Source organism: Rhopilema esculentum, chromosome 13 (assembly GCF_057945365.1).
Source record: "Rhopilema esculentum isolate cy_ngs chromosome 13, ASM5794536v1, whole genome shotgun sequence".
In the NCBI taxonomy this organism is placed as follows: domain Eukaryota; kingdom Metazoa; phylum Cnidaria; class Scyphozoa; order Rhizostomeae; family Rhizostomatidae; genus Rhopilema; species Rhopilema esculentum.
This window is the reverse complement of record NC_142827.1, coordinates 3,104,409-3,129,832: the sequence shown is the minus strand read 5'-3', so window position 1 is coordinate 3,129,832 and position 25,424 is coordinate 3,104,409. Positions and strand designations below refer to the sequence as shown.

At 36.7% G+C, this 25,424-nt stretch overlaps 3 long non-coding RNA genes across 3 annotated transcripts in view; 1 reads left to right on the top strand and 2 right to left on the bottom strand.

The window, feature by feature from the left end:
• The window catches only part of LOC148958600 (uncharacterized), a 66,303-nt gene extending 58,409 nt beyond the window's left edge, over nt 1–7,894 (bottom strand). The window contains exon 1 of the long non-coding RNA XR_016144529.1: nt 6,065–7,894. This is a non-coding gene — a long non-coding RNA (uncharacterized LOC148958600). The remainder of the gene's footprint in view (nt 1–6,064) is intronic.
• The window catches only part of LOC148958597 (uncharacterized), a 272,598-nt gene that overhangs the window by 9,580 nt on the left and 237,594 nt on the right, over nt 1–25,424 (top strand). The window lies entirely within an intron of this gene.
• The window catches only part of LOC148958599 (uncharacterized), a 33,190-nt gene continuing 17,332 nt past the window's right edge, over nt 9,567–25,424 (bottom strand). The window contains exons 2-3 of the long non-coding RNA XR_016144528.1: nt 12,623–12,731; nt 9,567–10,348 (exon numbers count right to left, since the gene is read on the bottom strand). This is a non-coding gene — a long non-coding RNA (uncharacterized LOC148958599). The remainder of the gene's footprint in view (nt 10,349–12,622; nt 12,732–25,424) is intronic.

The window sequence follows — 25,424 nt, the reverse complement described above, 5'->3', positions numbered from 1 at the left end:
GCAATGGGACATGGAAAGGGTAAGCACTGTCAAAATGCATCGCATTGCATACATCCGTGGTAAAGTCTATAAAAAAAAGAGAGAACAGCAACAGAACGTCGATAGAAAAGAGGATGAAGAGACTGTTTGTTCGGCTGGATAGTGAATCTTTTATATAGTTAACTGGACAATGTTGATGTTTTGTCTGCAATCATTAAGGTATTAACTTACGTCTGTACTTCACTCGATTTGAAATAACAAGTCACAATTGTCCGAAGCGGTTCACTTCAGAAATTTCTGTTTTCTCAAGGGGACTAAGACCGTAATTAAAAAAGTTCTTCCAAACATCCCACGATTGCATCAACATTATTTCAAGAATACATTTGGTATTAAATTTTGCTCAGTGCGCACTTTTCATTTAAAAAAAAAAACTTTCCTTACGGATACCACGAGCAGCTGTTTAAGCAAAATGCTAAAAATTTATGCTGAACATAGATTCAGAAATAAATAGCTTCTTATCCATAAAAAGCTTGAATAAATAAATAAACAAGATTCTACTGTCAAGAGTTCACATTTGATTTTGTAAAAAAGCTCACCTGTTCAATGAACGTGTCGAAATGATTATATAATTCCTCGCTTGCTCGAAATTATTCATTATTTAAAAGATTCGTACACGTAAGGTGTATTTCATAAAAGAAAGACATACAAATCATCAAATTATTGAGCTGATGTCTTCTCACTAGCATATGTTCATGACCGACTTTGAAACGGTTCATACATTTTATCTACAACGAAAATACTCTGTATGGTGCATTCCGAAAGATGGTGCTTATTACACAGCAACACGGCACAGTTTAGCGAAAGACTGGCACAACGCGTTTAGCTCTACAGAACGAAGGACGTAAAAGAGATACCCAATGATGAACAACTCATCTACAGAAAAAAAGTACTTCTGCCCGTCATTAATGCCATTGGACATGCCATCGCCTCAATTGATGGCTGGGTCATTTTTCATCGCCCTTTTGTCACCAATCACCATCATCTCGAACACAGCTCTAATTTACGGACTGTACAAAATGAAGCAGCTTAACACGATCACAAACAAATTCATTCTCCTGATGAATATTTCAGATCTTTGCATTGGAATATTCATCATGCCATCCATTACTGCAATGATTACTTTAAAAGACAAGTACCGCAACTGTACTTTTGAACAGGTTATTCAATATGGCATCTTTTTTCTCGTATATTTCTCCTTTTTCATGTTGATGTGCGTATCTATGGATCGTTATCTTCACGTGATGAAACTCAAAAAGTACAATGCGTTCATGAACGAGTTTCGTATGAAGGTGATCGTTGTGTTTAGCTTCGCAACATCAGCAATATCGGCCTACCTATCTATCGCGATCCCTTCCTTCCCGCTTCAAATTGCCTCGAATTTATTCAATCTTATTTGCATTCTATTTGTGTTCATCCTGTATTCGATAGTGCTTCGCAGAATTGCCACTAATGCTGAGCGAATGAAGAGAATGCTTAGAGATGCCGGAGAAGATTCGGGTAGTCGAGGAACAAGGGGAGAGTTCTCGGCAACGAAAACGATTCGTTTTGTCCTGGGTGCTTTGTTAGTTCTGTTTTTACCATACAACATTTGCTCCGCGATCTGGTCGTATTACAAATTCCAGTAGAAAAGGAATCCCCCGTTAACTATAAACGTACTAGAATATTGGTCTTATATTATTATCTTATGTAATGCTTCAATAAACGCTATTCTATTCGCATATGGTAACAGCGTTGTGAGAAGATTTACAATTGGACGCTTTACCAGGAGTCAAGTTGCTCCAACGAGCGCAGTAAGCAACGTCACAAAGGCTTCTAAAATTGCAAGCAAGTTCTAGCTGAAGGCATATAAGGAGGTCAGTGGTTTAAGGCTGGTGTCTTGCCCATCCACTGTCAATAAAATTTGTGAGAGCAATGTTCAAAATGGATAAATTTGAATTGCCCCAAAAAGCAGCAATGAGACCGTTACCTGGGGCCCGGTTTAAATTAGGTCTTCTTTGCTGAACAAAAGTTGCTGAACTACTGCCCTCCTCTTTAAAACTGTGGTGAATTACTGGCATCTGACAACAGAGGATTATGAAAAGAACAAGAGAAAAAGGAATCTTTATTCCAGTCAATAGATTGGTGATCTTTGCCTCTCAATTGATTTCTCATACGTCAAGGAAAATTGTCTCGTTGCAATCAGCTTCAATCTACAAATCTTTACAAGTAACTTTAGCAACTTGACTCACCTTTCATCGATTGTAACCTAAGTAATATTTAACATAGCGTCATAAAATAATTAGGGTGAACTTATAGATAATCTAAATGTTGATAATCATTTTAAGCTTTCTTCAATAATTGATCAATTTTCAATTTTTCAGCTTTAAGATGTTATTTTCCCAGCTGTTTTCCCATGTTATTGACATGTAATGTTGACATTATTCAGCGTATAAAAGCACGGCCGGTGATTACAAACATTGAACGTCAGTCCGACTAACTCTTAATAAAAACACGACAACGTCACTCTAAAAGCACAAAATCTGAAACTTTTCTACCTAACTCGTGGCCTTTTCCGTATTTAACCACTATCTTTATTCCGCACTCATTTTGAAATAGTTTTATCATTTTCCTTTGTTTTTTTTGTAAAAATATCTATTTTTTGGTGGAAATATATGCACTGTGGTGAAAATTTAGTTTTGTAGAAATTTCAGTTGTCCAATTACGCTGGTGGATGGATTATGAAAAGACGAAAATATATTGTTTATTGGTAACATTTATTCTTATTTAGGTAACAACTATATGGGTAGATATGCAATTAATGTCCTTATATTATCATTGAGACAGAAACGTCAATTTATTGCATTTTTTGTCAATTTATCACGTTCATAGTGTTGTGCTAGAAAATATCGTCTATGGTACATATATCTAAAGATTAGTAAAGACTTTGAGTTTCATGCTTTATGCAATGCTCGTGCAACGGTTCTAGGCAATGGTGTACAGATAAACTCATTTTTTTATAAAAAAAACTGGTTATAACAAACAAGTACTGGACAGTCAGAAAAGAATAAAAATCCTCAGTACTCGAAGCAAAAAAAATAAGGAGTTCTTAAATCGTGATAAAACTGAGAACAACAAAATTTTGTAAAATCCAAAAGTATTATTGCCAAGTTAGCCTCAAACTTAAGAAACAATTGTTAAAAATATACTTTCCACATATGAATACAGCATCAGAACGGAAGCGAATCTCTTGACGGGAAGATAATCTAGATTTGTTGTTAGGCAACTCTGAAGATTCTCTTGATGCAAAAAGAGACGAATATTGTTTGCGCATTGGGTTGGAAATGCGACAGAAAAGTTTTCTGCTGAAGATTTTGATAAAGGTAGGTACAGATGCTTCGAAAAAACCGGATGTTTCATAACGGTTGATGGATCAGCTGACGATAAAATAAATCCACAAGGTCTTTAAAATTATTTTTTTACACCTCCTCTGCCAATGCCCGGCCAGCAGAGGTACCAGCGTGTGAGTTTCCAGCACTAACAAGTCTAAAGAAGTCAAGAACGAAGAAATCACACAGAACTTTGAACAACGGGACACAAAACGAGTAGCTTGACAACGAGACAGAAAAGGTCGATTGTGAAGCTGGCCGTGACTACACTCATGGGCTTCTTGGCAGAAAATTGAAAGTTTTTTATGAAAATGGTTTCTTTGTTGGGACAATATCATGGTACAACAGAGAATTGCAAGAGTTTCCGGTATACTACGACAAAGACAACTCGGACGATTATATTTCTTTTAAAGACATTAAGGGGATTGATGTAGCTTTACTTTAGTTAGATTAGATAGTTACTTTTTGTTACTGTCTTGGTTCTGTCTTTGGAAAAATTAAAAATAGATTCAAAGTCCCCTATCTTCTGTAATAGTTGCTAACATTAACTAATAATTCTTCCTAACATGAAAAATTAATATAAGGAACCCCCAATATAGATTTCAGAAAATCATGATTAAGAAACTCTTAAGGAACAATGAGTATTCAAATTTCCAGCACGTTTAGAAACTGGAGTACTCAACATCGAACTTTGTTTGTTATGAAGAAAATGAGTTTAATTCGTTCTGAAGTTAACATGCTGGTACAGATACTGTCATTCCCTGTACCATGTACAATACCCAGTAGGCAAGCTAAATTAATTTGTATGATGATTTAGAATTTTTTCTCCTCGCATCTCTATTTATTCGATGGAACACCAGGCTTTCTACCTGCATATTGCAAACATGCTCCTTATCTACAGCAATCCATTAAAAAACAAAATTCAACTGATTCACAGGAATATAATTAATTTGTTTGACAACATCTCACTTACATCATTGACACAATCCCACAACAAAAATTTCTTCCAAAATCATTTTAGGTTTTAAGCTGTCTAAAGCCCATCCCGGTTTATTTTTTGGCGCAAATTCGCCAAAAAATGTAATTATTTGTTCCAGATTTGTGGCCTTAAGCTATTTCAGCTAAGATTTACTTGGTAGCTAATTCCCTTTAGTGTCTAGTTTAGAGTGGTATTGGAATCAACTAGAAGTTGTCTTGGAATCTTAAAAGTGGTCTTGGAGAAAAGAATCATTTGGGGAAAAATCGGGCCATTTTGGTTTAGATACTTGTCCCGTTGAGGGGCTTATCATTCTTTGCTAATCATTAACAGAACGACGTCCTGTGAAAGTGCTTATTACCACTGGTGTAATGTAATGATTTTCTGAGATAAAGTAACTATATGAAATTTTGATACTCAGCTTGTTTTAGGAATGATTAATTAAGGCTCCTTTGTCCCTTATTCTATCTTATAGATTAAAAACAGATTGAATAAGATTAAAAAGACTCTGTTTAATAAAAAAAATTGGGTTTGGTAACAGTTCCGGCAAATTGAGAGACTTTGTATGCAACGTTTTTTCCCGGATGTTTACTCCTGGACTTCAATCTGAGCAGCACATTCTCTCATGCTTGCTAAACATGAGCAAAATGAACAACGTGCAACATGAGCAACGTGAGCAACAAATTTGCTCATACGTAAAAATGGCTTTCAAAAAAGCAAACATTTGAGTATACTAAAGCTTTTTGTCGGACACTCTTCAAAGTATGAAACGTCAGCAAATAAATCGAAAACTCTACGCTAGTAAATACATATTATCCGTTGTGGATCGAAATAGGCCAATCAGAAACGCAAGCACGTGACTGTTAAGGCTGCCCAATCAGTTTCGCCTGCCTATTGAGAATGTCAACAATGGAGTCCCAATGTGAAAACGAACTCCTTCTGTCAACACAATAGCGGTTTTTTCGTGCTACATTGGAATACCTTGCTTGGAAAACTAATCTAGCATCTTTGTTTAATTAGGAGCTTAAGTCGTCATTTACCTGGCTTAAATCTACAACTAATACCATAAATGATTCATCACCATTCCTTGATAAAAGACTAGTAGAAAGCGGAAAATGGCTAACGACTTTATCTGGTTGCAACAAGGCAACGAGTGAATAGCACAGAACGGACAATTATTGCCGACAAAACCAACCCTAAAATCTATCAAAGATGCTATAACTTGAATTTACTGTAAGTTTAAAACTTTGTTTAGGTTGAAAAAATTTGAATTTCCAAGCATGCACACCACCAATAAACAAAAGTTGTTTACATTGCTGCTCTTTACATTTTAGCGAGAAACAATTGATAGAATAACGGCTACTAAAGGGCAAAAAACACGGTCCGAGTCATGAAAACTCAAGGAATTAAACCTTCTCTATCGGTGTTGGCGATATAAAAACAGTTTTGCTAACGAGGCCTTAAATAATTTCCACCCAAGAAATTTTGATGGTGAAAAGATTGTAAAACTAAAGGAAGAATTAGCTTCAATTGCATCATGAGCGAGGACGTCTACTGAGAAAGCTAGAGCACGAGGTGACAACAAATTTTCTACGAGCAAGCCTTCAACGCTACCAATTCGTACCAGTACCAGGTGAAATTGCCAGAACCCCAAACATTATCTAAAATAGCTCAAAAAACATACCTGCTTAATCAGTAGAGGAACACCATTAGACTCATCTGATAGCTAGCTCTCATTGAGATGTGACGTACAGTATAAAACAGCCTATTTGTATTGTGGCTTCACCAAGCAAAACGAAGACCTCGCTATGCCAAAACATTGATTCCCCTAGATTAGCCAAGGGAATGAAGCGCCACGAAACACACATCTTACCCTGGTTATACAAATCAAATTCACAGGAGGCCGAAAGACTCCCCGCATTGTCCATAAACTAGTAGAGCAGATAAAAGAAAACGCGAGGAAGCGTGGCACAAGATACCATAAGGACTAAGAAATTAAGCAATCTCAGGCGAATTAGTTAAAGCTGAAAAGCCTCTCGTGAAATCAACTCTGGTTATATTTCATTTACTCATCTTTTAAAATGGCAGAGGATGACTCTCTTTCAGGACGAGGCTTTCAAGTTAGAATAAGCTAATCACGGGGGGACTGCCTTTAAGAACAAGAGCTTTTCATTAGAAAAAAGCGATTGAATCCCTTTTTCCTTTTTCCTACTACTTTTTGTGTTTTTGTCTTCTATTGGCTTGAGAATCTAAATAAGTCTTCAAAAAAAGTCGATTGTCTGGTAAGTCTAAACGTCTATCTTGCATAGCTCATTTATTCGCGGAACCTTTATCAATCAATAATCCTGAAGCTAAAGTTTGCTTATTCATGTTCAATCAAAACATTTTTTGAATAAAAACCGAATCAATCCATCTACCCCTGTTCAATCTTTACAATGAAATTTGCTTTTTTTTAAAAGCAATACGAACATGGCATTTCGCTTCCTTTTATTGGCACATTTTATCAGGTAAGTACACTGTTAAATCAAAACTACCTTCTCATTGAAAAAGGACCAGTTCTAATTTATATAACATTAACATAAACATTCTATTAAAACAAACAAAAAAGCATCGTCGATTTTCCGATTTCATGTTATTCAACTGGAATGTGTTCATTGCCAACATTTACTTTACATGGTAATGACATTTGTTTTCTCCTCGTAATATTTATAACAGAAATGCTCTACCTGGCACATTTCGAAAGACAGCGGTTATTGCAGAGCAACACAACACAGCTGAGCGAAAAGACTGGCACAACACATTTAACTCTACAGAACGCATGACTTAAGGGATATACGCAATGATGAACAACTCCTCAACAGAAGAAAATTAATATTGCTCGTCATGATAGCCACTAGACATGCCATGGCCTCATCTTTTTATTCGATATAAAAAGTTACAAACAAAATTACCTAAAACTATACATAGCGGAAACTACTTTATTAAGTTAGAAGAACAGCCAGGAGGGGCAATATATCATGACTACCTCCTAGCACTAGACATATACCTAAATCACAATATCAAAAAAGATTTTATAATTAAAGAAACCACTAAGGAAATAAATTGAAATAAATCGCGAGAATATTTAAAGATGTTTGTTCCTGCATTATTCAAACCGTTTGGAGGCATGGATATACTTCAATGTTGCCGTGAGGATTTTTGCATTTAAATCAAATGGTAACTGTTCATGGCCATAAAGGATGACTTTTAGTAACTCTTTATGTTTCTTTATTATTTGAAAGATTTAACAGACCATGAGGCAACAATATTGCATGGACACTGTCGAGAAGATCACGTCTATTTACATCACAAGTATGGCAGAGCATAAAGTAGTGCTCCGTGTCCTCAACAGCATCATTTGTTTGGCATAAAGGAATCAAAGTATCCCTAAACTATGTTTGAATTTTTGAAAATTTAGCTTACTAAGTCCAACCCGTAGCTGTGTTAGGATGGGTAAGCCTTTTGGGCCATAAATACGATAGTTGCTTTGAGGTGGTCATAAATACGCCTTTGGGGTTGGGCAGATAATTGACAGTTATTTTTTCTTGAAAATATTCACAGAGCTGGATAGTCTGATTTCAGGGTCGAGCCTTTCCCCTTCCAATAAGCAGTTTGCTTTAATATTCCGTGATGCCGGTTAATACGAATCATTGGCCAGCAGCAATATCATCGTTCCGTTTATCCATTAAAGTCAGACCCTTACCGAATTTTCTGTCTATCTCAAAATTACTCATGCTTCTCTCAGTCTTTAAGTTGTACATATTTCGCTACACTGTGGTTTTGATCTCCATTCTCGTCTTGCCACTCACTATGGTTGTCCAGATCATAGCACATTTTTCGTTACATCCAAAAACTCACTTTCTTCACGTTTTTGCTGGGCTGTACTCGTCTGTCAAGGCTATATTCCACGTACTACTCGAGCTAATCAAACGCTTGCCAAGTTTGTTTCTTGAACCTTGTAAACGAATGATTTTGAGATCACTTCATTCGTGCCTCAGAGTGACTTCGATAAGTTGTTGTTAAAAACCTCCTCACTTGTGTTTTACGTGTTTTTTGCTACTTTATGTAACTGTTATTTGTATTATGTTTTCTTTAATATTTAGATATATAAATTAGTGTTGAGTTGTTATATTAAATTTTATATTTCCATGCTCCCTGCGGCATCGTCTTGTAACCTTAGTATTTCCATGTAACTTTTATTCGGATGAAAAAAATAAGAAGTTTGGGTAGAAGCTTGATTTGAAACCTAGCATCCTTGCACGTACTTGCCCAATTGCAGCGCGTCTGCGAAGATCATAGCTGGTCTCTTGTAGATGAGAAATGTGGCATCTTGTGTAATCTGAAGTCCAATCGTTTACCTTCTTTAAAAAAGGATGAGGCGTCTGCTCCATCGTTGAAAGCTCAGTGATTCCCAACCAAGTTCGTCATACAACTTCTCACGAAACGAACCCTTCCAGGCCCCCGTTATTGCTAGTGCAGCGGAGAATTGGACAGCTTCAAGTTTTTCCATTAGATTACGTAATACAACATCGTGGCTAAATTCGCAAATATCATGTGGGATGTAACATATGACGTCGCCATAATCTAGAAACGGTCGAACATACAATTTGTACATTTCGTTGAGGGTATGTTGTGGTAGATATTAGGAAAGAAACCTCCAAATTCCAATTCCGTGCCTGGTTTTTGAGATGGCAGCTCTGATGTGACTAGAAAAGGACAATTTGGAGTCCAATATGATCCCAAGGTGCTTTTGCTTTGCATGTCTGGCCTCATTTGATCATTGTGTCCTTTTCTACCGCCCTTTTGTCACCAGTCATCATTACCTCGAACGCAGCAGCAATCTGTGTCGCTTGCCTATTGAAATGACACCAATCGAGTCCTAGTTTGTTTCAAAATGTATACTTTCTTCAAAACCATTTTAAACTTTCTACTACCAAAAGATTGTTAACTTTTTGTCAATATTTTTGTTATGAAAGTATTTGTCATTTGTTTGGGACCATTTGTTGTTGTTTTGGGTTGTTCTAAAATATTGTGTGCTATTTACTTGTTCTATTGGCCATGGTAATAATTTATAGAATGATTTAAAGATTTATCGAGGATTTTAATGATTACAATGATTGTGGTGCCGTTGTTATTTGTCCGTTGTCTTCAAAAATAACTAAAAACATTATCAAAGAAAGTGGATTGTCACCAAAGGTAGCAGCAGATCGATCCAATAGGGGTATGAATCGTTCTCCCACTTATCGCAGACGAACATTCTGATGCGATAATAGGCAAGAAAGCGACTTCATGTTTACGCGACGCCTTGTTAATGTCATATGAAGTCAATTTTAAAGGAGATATGAAGATAAGAAAAAAAGATTTTCCAACATCAAGGAGCTACATAAATCAATTTAAAAATGCAAAATATTCTGTGGAAGAAATGAGGAAAATAGGGATGTAGCTAGTTGATTTTAACATATTATATTATCACCTATCCTACATCCCAGGGGAACAGTCCAGATCAAATACATCTTGGCGATATTTGTCTATAAAATGATGTGAGTTTGAAGGTATTACAGTGCGTTTGAACACGCTTTACGCTTGTTAGCAGAGGCAATCAGAACTCAAAGGATGGAACGCGATAAAAAGATGAAACTAGAAGGAAATAGGAGTGCCATGCAACAACATACTTCCTATGTATAGGACTAATCACTTCCTCTTTTCAAAGAGAAATCTTTTCTTAAAATGAATGAAAAAATGAATGGAACCGTTAATGTTGAAACACGAGGTAGATTTGTTCTTAGGGATACTTCATCCTCAGGCTTGTTTCGTTTTCTTTCTCTTGCTGCCGAATTCTTGACTGCATCAGTTTTCTACTTTCCTCCAGGGCCTGATAGAAACTCTGTAATTCAGCCAACCTCAACGACAACGTCCTGATAGTTGTGTTCTGAAAATGGGATTTGATTACCCTTAAGAAAATCTGCTGTTCGAAAACAAGAGATGGCTAAGAAAGACTTTTCAGAAAAAATGGTTGCATTTACTTAAAAAAGATTGGGACGACCAAGATCATCACCAATTATGGCGTTCAAAGAATACAGTTCAAGGAATTCAGTGTCACAGACGGGTCTAGAGCGAGAACAAGAGTTAATGAATGCTGAATCAAAATCTCAAAACATTAATGTGATCACTGTTGCTTCTGAAAGCGATCTCAAAACAGAGCCAGAAATGTTCCTCAAAAATGTTCTTCTATCTTTCGAATAAAAGGTCTTTAGGAAATTGAATTTGTGTTAAATTACTGGTGGTATAGTTACGCTTTGTCAAGAAATTAAGAAAGGTCCAAGCACAATGGTAAAATCACCCAACTCTATGTACCCTTGTCTAGTTATGTATCGGCCTTCCTTTAGACTCCGTCCTGAATGTGCCTCAAAACGTCGAAAAAATGATCGGATGCAAACTTCTCTGTTTCGAAATAGAGCCTAAAGGGGGCCAGCAGTTTCTACCATCGTACAGACTGGTATACTTCTAGAAACAGCAGGTAACATAGAGAACGTGAGGTCCACAAGCACTGGAGCTATACAAGCCTAAAGACGCCTGAAACACGTTCCAATAATACTATAACGCATCAAAAGAAATAGCACGTATTTTACCATAAGATATAACAAGCAGAAGAGACAGAAGTAATCTTTGAGGGACCACTCCGATTCAGATACATCTTTACCAACCAAACTCGTGCAGCAGAGCGACAAAATTTAACAAAGAACGTAGGTGAATGCTCTACGTGAAAATAGTTAACTTGAAATTTATTGAATTTTTTACTGAATGTAGAATTTTACTTTCTGCTGAATGACACTTTAAAGCTTTTAATCGAAAGTCTGATATTTTGTCACGTTGTGTCCTAGATGAAACACCAGTGTTTGAAAAACAGAAAAATAAGACTAGTAACTGGGGCAAGAAATCCTGTAGTTATATCAAGTAAAATTTGCTGGCAATGACAGTAAATCAGCTGGCATTTGCAGGCCACAGTGAAACAAGCTGCAGAAAATGCCGTAGATTTTTGTTTTTTTGTGGACAATTTTGGAAAACACGGTACTAGATGTACTTAAAACCCCAAATAGTCTAGAAGGGGGGCGAGAAGTTTTGAAAATTTTGAGTACATATTTACCCAGTACATATTAATAAATACCTACCCAGTGATGTAGGTATAAAAAATAAGTCCTACCCAGTCCATATCTATTAATAAAAAAATTTCCTGTTTTAACAGATGCCTTCCAAATATCCCCAATCTCTTTGGAACAACCACCACAAAATTTTGAGACCGACACATCATTGCATCCTTAACATTTCATCTACTTAAAAAAAATTTCCTTATTTGTGGCAAAATTTAAAACAGTCCTACCCAGTACATATTTATTAATTTACATTTTTTAATTGTTTTCACAAATCCCTTCCAAATTTCTCTCTTTGGAACCATCACTCAATAGATGCATTTAGCAGACTACTATCAATAGGAAGCATTTATTGTAAAGCAAACATGTAACTGATAGCAATTAGTAAGATTAATCTACAACCCCAACCCCCCTAAAAATGCTATACAACTAAATACCTAAGTGCAAACTAAGGGACTAAGGGCCTTAGCTAGCCTGTGCCCCTATCCACAAATGCTACGACATGACTGGACTGGGATGGAAGCTAGGCCTTAAAATGATGGATAAATATTCGGTTTCTGCAGCTATCACATTTCATAGATCAAGGCAATTCAGGCTAATTAAAAAATGAATTTGGATCATATCATAATTTATCTGCAACAAATAGCCTACTTGAAAAATATTTCTTGGAGAGCCCTCTGACCATCATGAAGTGTAAACACAGTAGAAAAGTTGCTTATTCTAGATCTGAATAGCGTCTTCAAAGTGAATTGGAGTCCTAACTTAGGATCACGCCTAATGCCAGATCACATGCCCCATCAGTACTGAAAAGTAACAGCAAAGTAACTCAGCAGAAAAACCAACATGATGTCAGCTCAGAACAACCCTACTCCGTGTGAAAACAGTGGATGGGACTGGCATATCCTGTAACAACCTCATTAAAGAAGCAATCTAAGTTGTTGCTTGTCCCATAAACCTTTTTCTCCTGCCAATCGAATGTGGAACTAAGAGCACATATTGATTGTAAATATCCATTATATAACGATTTTTAATTAAAAAAACAACAAGAAACATACCAAATGACTTTCTTTGAGGGAAAACCTATTCGTCCAAATGATGCTTTCGATCTTCTGTGATAAAATTGATAGTTGCTTGGCCATCAGCGGAAAACATTCGACAAATTCTCTGTCAAAAGAAAAATAAGTAACGTTCAGTCTAAAAATGGATTAGCAAATTGAACTGAGATACCAACAATTTGCAACAGTCAGGCTACAATGCGGCTTTTAGTAGACAGGTACTTGAAGGGGAAAAAGAAGGTATACCTGACTGAAGAAGCAAGCTCAGGGATCGTTCGAGACAGAACGTACTCGAGAGGAGGTGAATTTCCTTGCCTTGGGAATAAATTATTTAAGAAAAATCCCATGCATTAGAATCGCACTCTCCTCCGGAAAACAAGCATGATAGTCTTTTGAAATTTATAACAGGCAAAGGGTCCAGATGACAAATATCTTTTGGATGAACTGAATGAAATTATCCCTTGAAGTGGTACAGTATTGGCAACATTTTTGTTTCTCTGTTTTGTATTCGTGCCATAATCTAAAAACATCTCAAACACAAAGTCGATTTTTCGTTAAGATTAAATGTTTATCTTGTACAGTTTGTTAACTAGAGGGATTAATATCAATCAATTTTATTAAAGTTGACGATAGTCTTTTAATGCTCAATACACACTTTCTTCTAACTAGATTTGAACCATTCCATCAACGCCTCTGCTTTATTTACAAAAAACTTAGTGTTTGTTTTATCATCGTTAAGAAAACAGTATTTCGTTTTCTTTTGTCGTCGCCGTTAATTAGCATAGTGTACTGTTTAATCCACACGAGATTCTTCCTATTGCAAACGAATAAATTCAAAAAAAGTTTGAAATAACCATCATCAACTTAAGGATATTTCGTTACATGATAATCATTACCGTCTTATGCTCTTCGTGGTACTGGCTTTAACTTTTCAGGTGGATTTTCCGTATGATCTTTAGCGAGAATTTTCAGAGCAGCGCACATTTAGAAACAAACTGCTCTTTTACGGACACAAAAGCGACATGAAGCGAACACAGTGACGCTACAAGGAAATTGCCATTCGTAAAATTTGGCATTCAGAATTAATGGCGCATGACTTAAAAAAAAGAAAAGATGAACCGCTCGTGCCCAGGAGAACCATACTTTTGCCCGTCAATATGGCCATTAGACATGCCGTCGCCCCATTTGATCACTTGGTCGTTTTTTATCGCCCTTTTGTCACCAATCACCATCGTCTCGAATGCAGCACTAATTTATGGACTGTACAAAATGGAGCAGCTAAACACGATCACAAACAAATTCATTCTCGTGATGAATATATCAGATCTTGGAACAGGTATATTCATCCTACCATCCCTTGCTGCAATGGCAGCATTGAAAGACACGTATCGCAACTGTGCCTTTGAACTGGTTGTTCAATATTGCGCCTTTCTTCTCGCATATTTCTCCTTTTTCATGTTTATGTGCGTATCTATGGATCGGTATCTTCACGTGACGAAACTCAAAAAGTACAATAAGTTCATGAACGAATTTCGCATGAAGGTGATCGTTGTGTTTAGCTTCATCACATCGGCAATAATCGCCTACATATCGATCGCGTTTCCTTCTTTCCCACTGCAAGTCGTGTTGAATTTATCCGATCTGTTTGGTATTCTGTTTATGTTCATATTGTATTCGATGGTGTTTCGCAGAATTGCCACTCATGCGGAGAAAATTAAGAAAATGCTGAGAGATGCCGGAGAAAATTCGGGTAACCGAGAAACGAGACGAGAAATCTCGGCAACGAAAACCATTCGTTTTGTCCTGGGCGCCTTGTTGGTTCTGTATCTACCGTACAACATTTTCTCCGCAATCTGGACGTATTACAAATTCCAGGAGAAGAGGAATCCCCCATCAACCATAAACGCACTAGAATATTGGTCTTATATAATTGTGTTTTTTAATGCTTCAGTAAATGCTATCCTATTCGCTTATGGCAACAGCGTTGTGAGAAGATTTTTAATTGGATGCATTTTCAGAAGTCAAATGGCTCCAATGAGCGCAGTAAGCGACGTCACAAAGACCTCTAAAATTGCAAGCAAGTTCTAGTTGAAGCCATTCAAGGAGAGGTTGACGTCATCTGCTCTAGACTAGTGTCTTGTCCATGCAATGTAATTATTTTTTGATGAGAGCAATAATCAATCGGTGCACATATGAACTTTTCACAAAAGCGTTGTGAAGGCTCCTACGCTACATAAGGCATAGAGAGGTTTTACTGGCTGATCAATGGTAGCTATAAAAATGGTTCAATTTTTCAGTCGTTGACAGGATTTTCTCCTTACACGGTGATGGAAAAATAATAGCAACAACAAACAAAAGGAAACGGACAACAGATTCTCAATTTTTGTCGATTGATGATCCTTGCCTTTTAATTTTTTCGAGTGTTGATAACGTCAAGAAACTTTATTTCACTCCACTCAGCTTCAGCACAGAATACATCACAAATTCATATAGACTGAAAGAAACAAAGGTTGATATTTTGCAATTTTTTGCATTCGTTTGGCAGTGTCATAGTGTTGTGCTAAGAATCATCGTCTATGATATGTATCTGTAAAACTTAATGTTATGTTCTGTTATATTGCTGTTTAAACGCTGCAAATAAACATAATTAAGCGTAGTTATGTTATGTTGTATAACAAGATTGTAAAATTAAATTAAGGGCCATCTTGGACTGAATATATCTCAAAAAAATGTTAGTAGTAAAATGTTCAAGTGCTGCAAGAAGAGACATATAAGACTACGGTGTCCTAACATTTCCTAAACAGCCGCTGCTCGTAGTGCTTATTCATGAATGGAGTAAATCTTTGTGCTAACTCGACGATCATGAAACATCTATATTAACGGACAGTAGCTAAACTTTAACATTTCAATAGCTCCCATGACATTCATGGTTTTTTCTTCGGGAATATAAATTGAGACCCTTGCAAGAGCACGTAGCTTGTATTACGCTTCCGTTTACACCATATTTACATGTTGTTAAAAATTTACTTATTGGTCAGTTACAGCTCCCGACAATTTTTTTTGATCTTTATTGAGATTTCAGTATCCTTCTTGCCAAATACAAGGAGATGGCATTTCTCCGCGTTCAATTCTATGCAGGTTTGTGCAAACCTATTTCTTTGTTCAACAGTATCATTTTCTAGCTTTAAAATAGATTCTCTCAAACTTTTTTTAGAATTCTCATTTTTATATCGTCTACATATTTACAAATTTCAGTCTCATACATCAAAAGGAAAATATCATTGGTAAATTAACAAAAAGAAGAGGCCCTATGACTGACCCCTGATTTCACCTCTTTCCGCGAGCTTAATGAGCAATTGATTTTAACCCGTTGCTTTCTACACGCTAGATAACTGTAAACCATATTTAAGACATTTTTGCTAAATCTGTATGCGTTTAATTTTCCAAGCAAGAGTTCATGGACGCGGTAAGTCCTTACACAAGTCCATAAGGACTCGTCCGACAAAACCTCCATTATCTAAAGTTTTCTTACAAGTCTCCGTAACTATCTGTCATATCATATTCTTTCTATAAAATATGATCAAATCAAATCTGAAAAAGCAATCTGAGCATTGTAACCCTGTCGATAGGCGAAAGGCTAGGCAAGAAAAAACTTCTTAGCAAAAGGTAGCAATGTTTTAGAGTTTAGCTCTTACATACGTCTAAAGTTGTTTTTTAAAACGATTTATTTTTGGTAGCTTACGAATTTCGGCTAGTATTGCCATTCCTTTACAGCCAAAAGGGGCGGGCAAAAGGGGGGGGCACCTATCTTGCTCTTGCAACAAAAGGGATATTTGGGGGCAATGTTCTTCCATGCTCCAAATACGATAGTATATGTTTAGAGACATTAGAAAAGTTTAATAACAGCTGAATTTTCCAAAGTGATGTTGATGTTTGAAAGGGATGTAGATTTTCAAAAGTATTTGTGAAGTTTATAGAGCAGGTTCTGATACATCTATCACAAAGAAAGCTACCAAATAAAATTGCTAGGCAGGATTGGCAGAATAACTCTGACAGAGCAAACTAGCCATACAGTTTATTGACATTTGCCCTGGAAAAGAATTCAGATAACTTGGGACCATCCAGGTAACTAGGGACAATTGAATCTTTATTCATGTCCATTGCGAAACTTAGCCTCTTAATCGTTTTCGCATACGAACAAAAATTGTATCCTTCCAATGATCTTCCATCTACACCAGCAGAAAACCTTCCAAGTTACTTTAGCAGTTACTGAACACGAGTACCTTTAATTGTATGTAGAAAATTGTAGACCTGTATATATGTATGAAAACCTAAGATTACCGATTGTAGCCTAAGTAATACTCGTTTTAAATTTAAAGATTACATAAATGTTGATAATTCTTTTAACCTTTCTTCAAAAAATGATCAATTTTCAATTTTTCAGCTTGAAGATTTTATTTTCCCGGCTGTTTTCCCATGATATTGACATGTAATGTTGACATTGATCAGCTTTTGGAGGCACAACTGGTGATTACATACATTTCATGCTAGTCTGACTAACTCTTAATAAAACACCTTCACGTCACTCTCATGACACAAAGTCCTATGTTATCTAACAGGCACAAAGTCCTATGTTATCCGTATTTAACTGCTATTTTTCTCCCGTCTTATTTTCGAAACAGTTGTATCATTTTCCTTTGCTGTAAGATCTATTTTTGGTGGAAATATATGCACTGTGGTGAAAATTTAGTTTTGTAGAAATTTCAGCTTTGCAAATATGTTTATAGATGGGTAATTATAAAGCAAGAATATATTATGGCTAACGAATATTTTAATGTATGTAACAGCTATATGCATATAAAGTCTTGACACAAACGTTGATATTCTGCATTTTTCGTTCTGTTTGTCACTGAAATAATGTTGTGGTAAGAAATATCGTCTATGGTACATATTTCTAAAAATTAATAAAGACTACTGCTTGTCAGATTGTAGTATAGTGTTTGATGTCGCATGGGCAGAGTTGTACATGCGTCGGTGTATTGAACAGAAGATTTTTAAATGGCTTTGAAAAAAGCAAACATTTAGTAAACTAAAGCTTTTCGTCTGACACTCTTCAGAATTTAAAACATCAGAACATAGACCGAAAACTCTACGCTAGGAAATATATATACCCAGTTGTGGATCGAAATAGGCCAATCAGAAACATGAGCACATGACTGTAGAAGATTTTTAAGTTGCAATTTCGAGTTTCTTCTTTATGCGATGCTTGTGCAACTGATTACCTGATTACCTGTACCATGCACGATACTACGCTATCAAATGCTGCTGTTTGTTTTAGTTGGTAATGTTAGGGAAAGGTACAGGAGCCTATAGCTAACTAGGCAAATAGAAAGAAGGATTTGGAAGATAGGACGGAATCATAAAGGTTGTTGATTTTATTTTTGAGCAAAGACAGGTTGTAAAAGTCTTGGGAGCAGGAAGAGGGTTGAGCGTTCCAAAGTTTACAAGATCAAGGGAGGAAGGAAGAGTTGTGGGACAGAATACATGAGTTTGGCAAGAGACTTAAAAAGGGTGAGCACTGGGAAAATGTCTGGTATTGCATACATTTCTCAGGGGACCAGAGAGCAACGTCCGTGGTAAAATCTATAAAAAATTGAGTGATCAGCGACAGGGCGTTCATAGGAACGAGGCTGAAGAGACTGTTTGAAAAACATCAGAAGAGAAAGCATAGACTTAGGAATGTGAAGCGGCTGGACAGTAAAACTTTTATATGGTTTCCTAGACAATGTTGTAGTTTGGATGGCAATAATGAAAATATAAGCTTACTTAAGTCTATACTTCGCTTGATTTACCATGAAAAGTCACAATTATTCGAAACGGTCCACTTCAGGAATTTCCATTTTCTCAAAGGGGACTAGGACCGTCATTAAAAAAGTTTATCCAACAATCAACATTAATTCAAGAATTGTAAATGTGGAAGAAATAGAGCTGAATGATAAATGAGCAGAGTAAAGATAGAGACTTTGACTTCACGCTGATTGCTGTATATACAAGATGGTTCTTAGTTGCTTCTCCAACTACAATGAGAAGAAAGGAAAACCGTTCTGTTTTATGCACCAAATATCGTACACATTTATACACCTATACGGCATCAAGTACCTTTATGGCAGGACGGTGATTAGTAATTGTCATCAAATGTTCACTACGATGAACGTATGGCAGAGTTCTGTGATTGCTAAAAGAATGATCTGATACTGAACCAACTAGCTCTTAAAATACTTTATATGCCAAATGTTTGTGTGATTCTTCTAAAGACAAAAAATATTTTGACAGCAATAATTTCAGACACTTCTACCGTCTAAAACGTTTCGATGCAACTGTTTTGCATGTCAGCTCTGTAATGGTCTGTTAGAGTACAAACGTTTTAGAATACATTTGTTATCAAATTTTGCTCAGTGAGCGCTTTGCATTTCAAAAGAAACTAAAACTTTCTTCACAATACAACAGGCAGCTGTTTACACTGAATGATATAGCTTTATACTGAACATAGATAAAGAAATAAATAGGTTCTTATCCATAAAAATCTTGAATAAATAAAAAAAACAGGTTTCTACTGTCAAAATTGCACATTTGATTTGGTTAAAAAGCTCACCTATCCAATGAATGTTTCGAAATGATTCCCTAATTCCTCACCTGTTCGAAATTATTCTTAAAGTTAAAAGGTCCGTACACATTTCATTAAAAAAAGACAAACACATCATCATTTTATCGAGTTGATATTTTCTCACTAGCAGATGTTCATGGCCGACATTGAAGTGGCACAAGAATCTTATTAGCAACGAAAATGCTCTGTATGATGCATTTCTAAAGAAAGCGCTTATAACACGACACCACAGAGCAGTAAAGCGAAAAAAACCGGCGCAACGTATTTAGCTCTGCAGAACGCAGGACAAAAGAGAACTACGTAAAGATGAACCACTCATTTTCAGAAGAAAATTACTATTGCCCGTCAATATGGGCATTAGACATGCCTAGGTCCCATTTGATCACTGTGTCGTTTTTTGCCGTCCTTTTGTCACCAATCATCATCGTCTCGAATGCAGGACTAATTTACGGACTTTACAAAATGGAGCAGTTAAACACGATCACAAACAAATTCATTCTCGTGATGAATATATCAGATCTTGGAATGGGAATATTCATCCTACGATCCATTGCCGCAATGGTAGCTTTCAAAGGCATGTACCGCAACTGTATCGTTGAACTGGTTATTCAATATTGCACCTTTCTTCTCGCATATTTCTCCTTTTTCATGTTGATGTGCGTATCTATGAATCGTTATCTTCACGTGACGAAACTCAAAAAGTACAATAAGTTCATGAACGAATTTCGCATGAAGGTGATCGTTGTGTTTAGCTTCATCACATCGGCAATAATCGCCTACATATCGATCGCGTTCCCTTCTTTCCCGCTGCAAGTCGCGTTGAATTTATCCGATCTTTTTGGAGTTCTGTTTATGTTCATATTGTATTCGATGGTGTTTCGCAGAATTGCCACTCATGGGGGGGGAAAATTAAGAGAATGCTGAGTGATGTCGGAGAAGATTCGGGTAACCGAGAAACAAGACGAGAAATCTCAGCAACGAAAACGATTCGTTTTGTCCTGGGTGCTTTGTTGGTTCTATATCTACCGTACAACATTTGCTCCGCAATCTGGACGTATTACAAATACCAGGAGAAGCGGAATCCCCCATTAATCATGAATATCCTAGAATATTGGGCTTATGTTATCGTGTTTAGTAATGCAGCAATAAATGCTATCCTATTTGGATATGGTAACAGCATTGTGAGAAAATTCTTGATTGGCAAATTCTTCAGAAGTCGTGTTGTCCCGAACTGAACATCGCCTGCTTTTCCATAGCAGGTCGGAATTGAAGAAGACGTAAATAAAGTGGAAGGTTAGCCAATGCAACATCTACTCCAACAAATCCCAGCACTGTTTGTCGTCCTGGAGGCAATTTTAGACATTACTGGACGATTGACCAACAAAACCTTTGGCCTTGACTTCATTTACTTAAGCTGCTGGTCGTCGAAAAACGGCATCAGTTTCTTCAAGTCTGTGCCAAATTTAGATGCACACCCACCAAATCTCACGCATTTTAGAACCGCTAACAAAGCAAATTAAACAAAGCATCCTTTCTTGAACCAGAGTATCCTTTCTTGAACCAGTGGAAATATCATAATAGTACCAGTGAAAATGCTGGGGCTAACAACGGTCACTGACAATAAGAGTCGCGCCCATCGGCTGCATGACGTGCAGAGGAACTATACGCCGAAACATCTACAGCCGGGTTGGTAGGTGACGCGATGTACTTGGTACGTGACGCGTAGTAGTTAGTTAGCGGTTTCTAGGCGCGCCGACGACGAGGATGAATCAAGCAAGTTCATTGAAAAGGAAACTTAGAGGCCTGAATATAAATCCGTATTGAAAGGCATAGATGTTTGACAGGATGGATTAACATTTCCCAGATGTTGTGGGGGGAATATAGCTCAATTCATGTCAGAATTTGTTGAGTATTTTTGGAGCATCGGGGAACAGTCAGCGGTCAAGTTGTAGATGCAAAATTGGACAGGTCTCCGAATTAATGCGGTTGTTTAGAAGTCGTCTTGCCCGTAGAAATAGCTGATATGAAACCACAAAATTTAGAAAGGCTCATTTAATTCAACAACAAAAACTTAAACTAGGGAATTCTCAGATGAACCATTTCCAAAAATAAAAAAAGCGAAATAGAAAAATTGGAGGAAGATGGGGCGCTAAACATGTTTGATGGTGAGCATAATGACGGCAAGGAAGCATCTAGCCTCCCATCGGTGGAAATTTTAGGTTACTGTCGGAGCAAATTTGACAAAATAACATACAAAAACTGCTCATTTTAGTCAGTTTAGCCCCCTTGTCTTAAAATTTCTGGCGCCACCTCTGGGCGTAATCTGGGTAATTAGTGGCTATCGGGTAGAACCAAACACTTACATTACAGCTGAAATTATTACTATTATTATTATCATTATTATCTATTTATTTAAAGTAGGCATATAAAAATAGCTGCAAAATTAAAGCTAATTCAACCTACTACAAACTAAAATTGTTCAAAAATGAAAAAAAATAAAGTTATTGGTTAAGTTATTGGTTAGGTTAAGTGAAATAAAGTTAAGTTATTGGAAAGAGGTTGAATCGTGGAGGTGGCTATGGTCTGGAGATTCCAGTAATTTACCACTTTCATGAACAAGAAAAGTTAGTAAACTGGGCTGTAATGAAGCTCAAAGCTGTAAAAAGCTAACCAGATTGTCAAGTGTCAAAGTGTTTGAAATAAATATTTGAACAAAAATTCATTCGTCTTAGTTTTTTGCTTGCTGCCTCCTAACTTTTTTGTACTGTCCGCTAATTGGAAAGATAAAAAGCCAAATTGACTATTTTGTGCAAAAAATATTGTCCGTTAGTTAGAGTGTCCGCTAATTAAGTGTCCGCTTTTTAGAAAATCTTTACGAGACTTTTACCAGAAAACGATCGGGGAAAAATTTGCCCGCTAATAAGAGATTTCCGCCTTTTAGAGTGTCCGTTAATTGGAGATAATACCGTATCAATTTCCGATAAAGTCTCACTTATGTTTTTGACATGTCTTGTTGACATTGATCAGCGTAAAAAGGCACAACTCATGATCGCAAACATTTAACACCATTCTGATTAACTCTTAATAAATTATAGTCGTGTCTATTTTTCAACACAAAATCTTGAGTTTTGCTACCTAACGCGTTGCTTTTTTGGCATTTAAACGCTACCTCCATCCTGTCCTTGTTCCGCAACAGTTTTACCTTATTGCAGAAAGATCGACAACTAAAGTTGAATACAGCGATTAAGCACCAAACCATTTCAGTCGAAAAGAAAGAGAATGGCGGAATGATGACGTCACAAAAGTCTACTTTAGAACTTTAGATTTCGGAACCATTATCCTGAAAGAAACACGACATACCTCCAAATATGCAAAATCAGTTGAATTCATTGCGATTCCGATGAGATATTGCCACATAAGCACAGGATCTTTCCCCGTCAAATCACTGTCATTTGGCACTGATTCTAACTATGACTGCATTATTATTTGGCAACTTTGCATATTTAGAGGTATTTCATGGAATTTTTTTCAGGCTATGAAGTCAGAATTCTTAATTCTGAAAATAGATTTTTGATGACGTCACAACGGTTTTCACAAATACATCCATTGTCAAATAAGTGAAAAAGTTAACTTTGCATAGTTAATTGATTCGCAGTTCAAATATTAATCATTCATTTTTAAGTACAAATTTGCCATTTAATGTTCAATCAAGACTTGCTTTTAATTAAAACTAAGTCGGTACTTTTACTTAAAATTGAAATTTGTTTTTCCCTTTAAAGTGACAAGAAAAAAGTATTTCCCATCGTTTTGGTTGACACAATTAATTAGCAAAGTTTTGCTATTGAATCCTCACTTATAATTCGTATTGCTAAGGGATAAATTCACCTGATTGGAATAACAATGTCATGCTGCATTTCATCACTGATATAACCATCATCGACATTAGATTCAAAGCTATTCCGCCAGCAGATGTTTGATTGGCGCTCTATGCTCTACATGGCAGTGGTTCTTCTTTTACTGGTGGATTTTCCGTTTAATGAGCAGCGACTCTGCTTTGTCAGGAACATTTTGAAAGATAGTGCTTATCTTGGAACAACACAGCTCAGCTGCACGAAAAACTGACACTGCAAGGTATTGCTATTCGTAATATTTGGCGTTTAACTTTAAAGAACTTTAATTAGTAGTAATGAACCACTCATCTTCAGAAGAACCTTACTATTGCCCGTCATTATGGCCATTAGACATGCCGTCGCCCCATTTGATCACTTGGTCGTTTTTTACCGCCCTTTTGTCACCAATCACCATCATCTCGAACGCGGCTCTAATTTACGGACTGTACAAAATGAGGCAGCTTAACACGATCACAAACAAATTCATTCTCCTGATGAATATTTCAGATCTTGGCATTGGAATATTCATCATGCCATCCATTGCTGCAATGATAACTTTAAAAGACAAGTACCGCAACTGTGCTTTTGAACAGGTTATTCAATATGGCGTCTTTCTTCTCGCATATTTCTCCTTTTTCATGTTGATGTGCGTATCTATGGATCGTTACCTTCACGTGATGAAGCTCAAAAAGTATAATGCGTTCATGAATGAGTTTCGCATGAAGGTGATCGTTGTGTTTAGCTTCTTAACATCAGCATTAAATGCTTATCTATCGATCGCGATTCCTTCCTTCCCGCTGCAAATCACGTTGAATTTATGCAATTTGTTTTATGTTCTGTTTGCGTTCATCTTGTATTCGATGGTGTTTCGCAGAATTGCATTGAATGCTGAGAAAATCAAGAAAATGCTGAGAGAGGCCGGAGAAAATTCTGGTAACCGAGAAGCAAGACGAGAAATCTCGGCAACAAAAACGATTCGCTTTGTCTTAGGTGCTTTGCTAGTTCTGTATCTCCCGTACAACATTTGCTCTGCAATTTGGACGTATTACAAATACAACTTGAAGAGGAATCCCCTATTAATCATGAACGTACTAGAATCTTGGGCCTACATTATCCTCTTAAGCAATGCTGCAATAAATGCTATCCTATTCGCATATGGCAACAGCGTTGTGAGAAGATTTTTAATTGGACGCATAACCAGAAATAAAGTTGATCCAACCAGCGTCATGAGTGACGTCACAAAACCTTCCAAAACAGCATGCAAGGATAGTTGAAGGCATTTAAGGAGGGGTTGACGTCAATCATTCTAGGTTGGTTTCTTGTCTATGCAGTGCCATTAACTTTTGGTAAGAGCAATATTCAAACTGGATAAATTTAATTTTCCCAAAAAGCAGCAATGAGACCTTTACTTGGTATCCGGTTGAAAGAGGTCTGTTTGCTGATTAAATGTCACAGAACAATGCAATTTCTAATGTTTTGAACAAGATTTTCTCGGACAACGGACAACAAAGAATAAGGAAAGGGACAATGGAATCTTTATTCATGTCGATTTCTGATGTTTGCCTCATAATCGTTATCGCATACGTAAAGAAAAATTGTTTCCTTCCAATGAGCTTCCATCTACACCAGCGAAAAACCTCCCAACTTACTTTAGCAGCTACTCAATACGATTACCTTAGTTGTATGTAGAAAATTGTATGCCTGTATATTCAGTATTCTCTTCGATTAGCGTACACCGTCGGGGCAAAGCAAGGTGTCCGCTAATTGGAAGTGTCCGCCTTTTCGAATGTTTTGCAATGTAAGTCCCAAATTTGAAAATAGACCCGAGTTTTCTATTTAAAAGGTGTAATCAGATGCCTATATGAATATCAAGAGCCCGTTGGTTGCGGAAATGTTACAATGCAGGCATCGGTCAACTAACGGGGTGGATGGAAATGCAATAGCAATCATTAGAACTGATTCTTTGCGAAAAGAAAGCATTGTTGGACACGTGCCACAAAACATTTCAAAAATATGTTTATTATTCTTGAAAGTGCCAAAACACTTACATTACAGCTGAAGTTATTGGAAAGAGGTTGAACTGCGGAGGTGGCTATGATCTGGAGATTCGAGTAATTCACCACTTTCATAGACAAGAAAAGTAAGTAAACTGGGCTGTAATGAAGCTCGAAACTGTAAAAAGCCAACTAGATTGTCCAGTGTCAAAGTGTTTGAAATAAATATTTGAACAAATATTCATTCGTCTTAG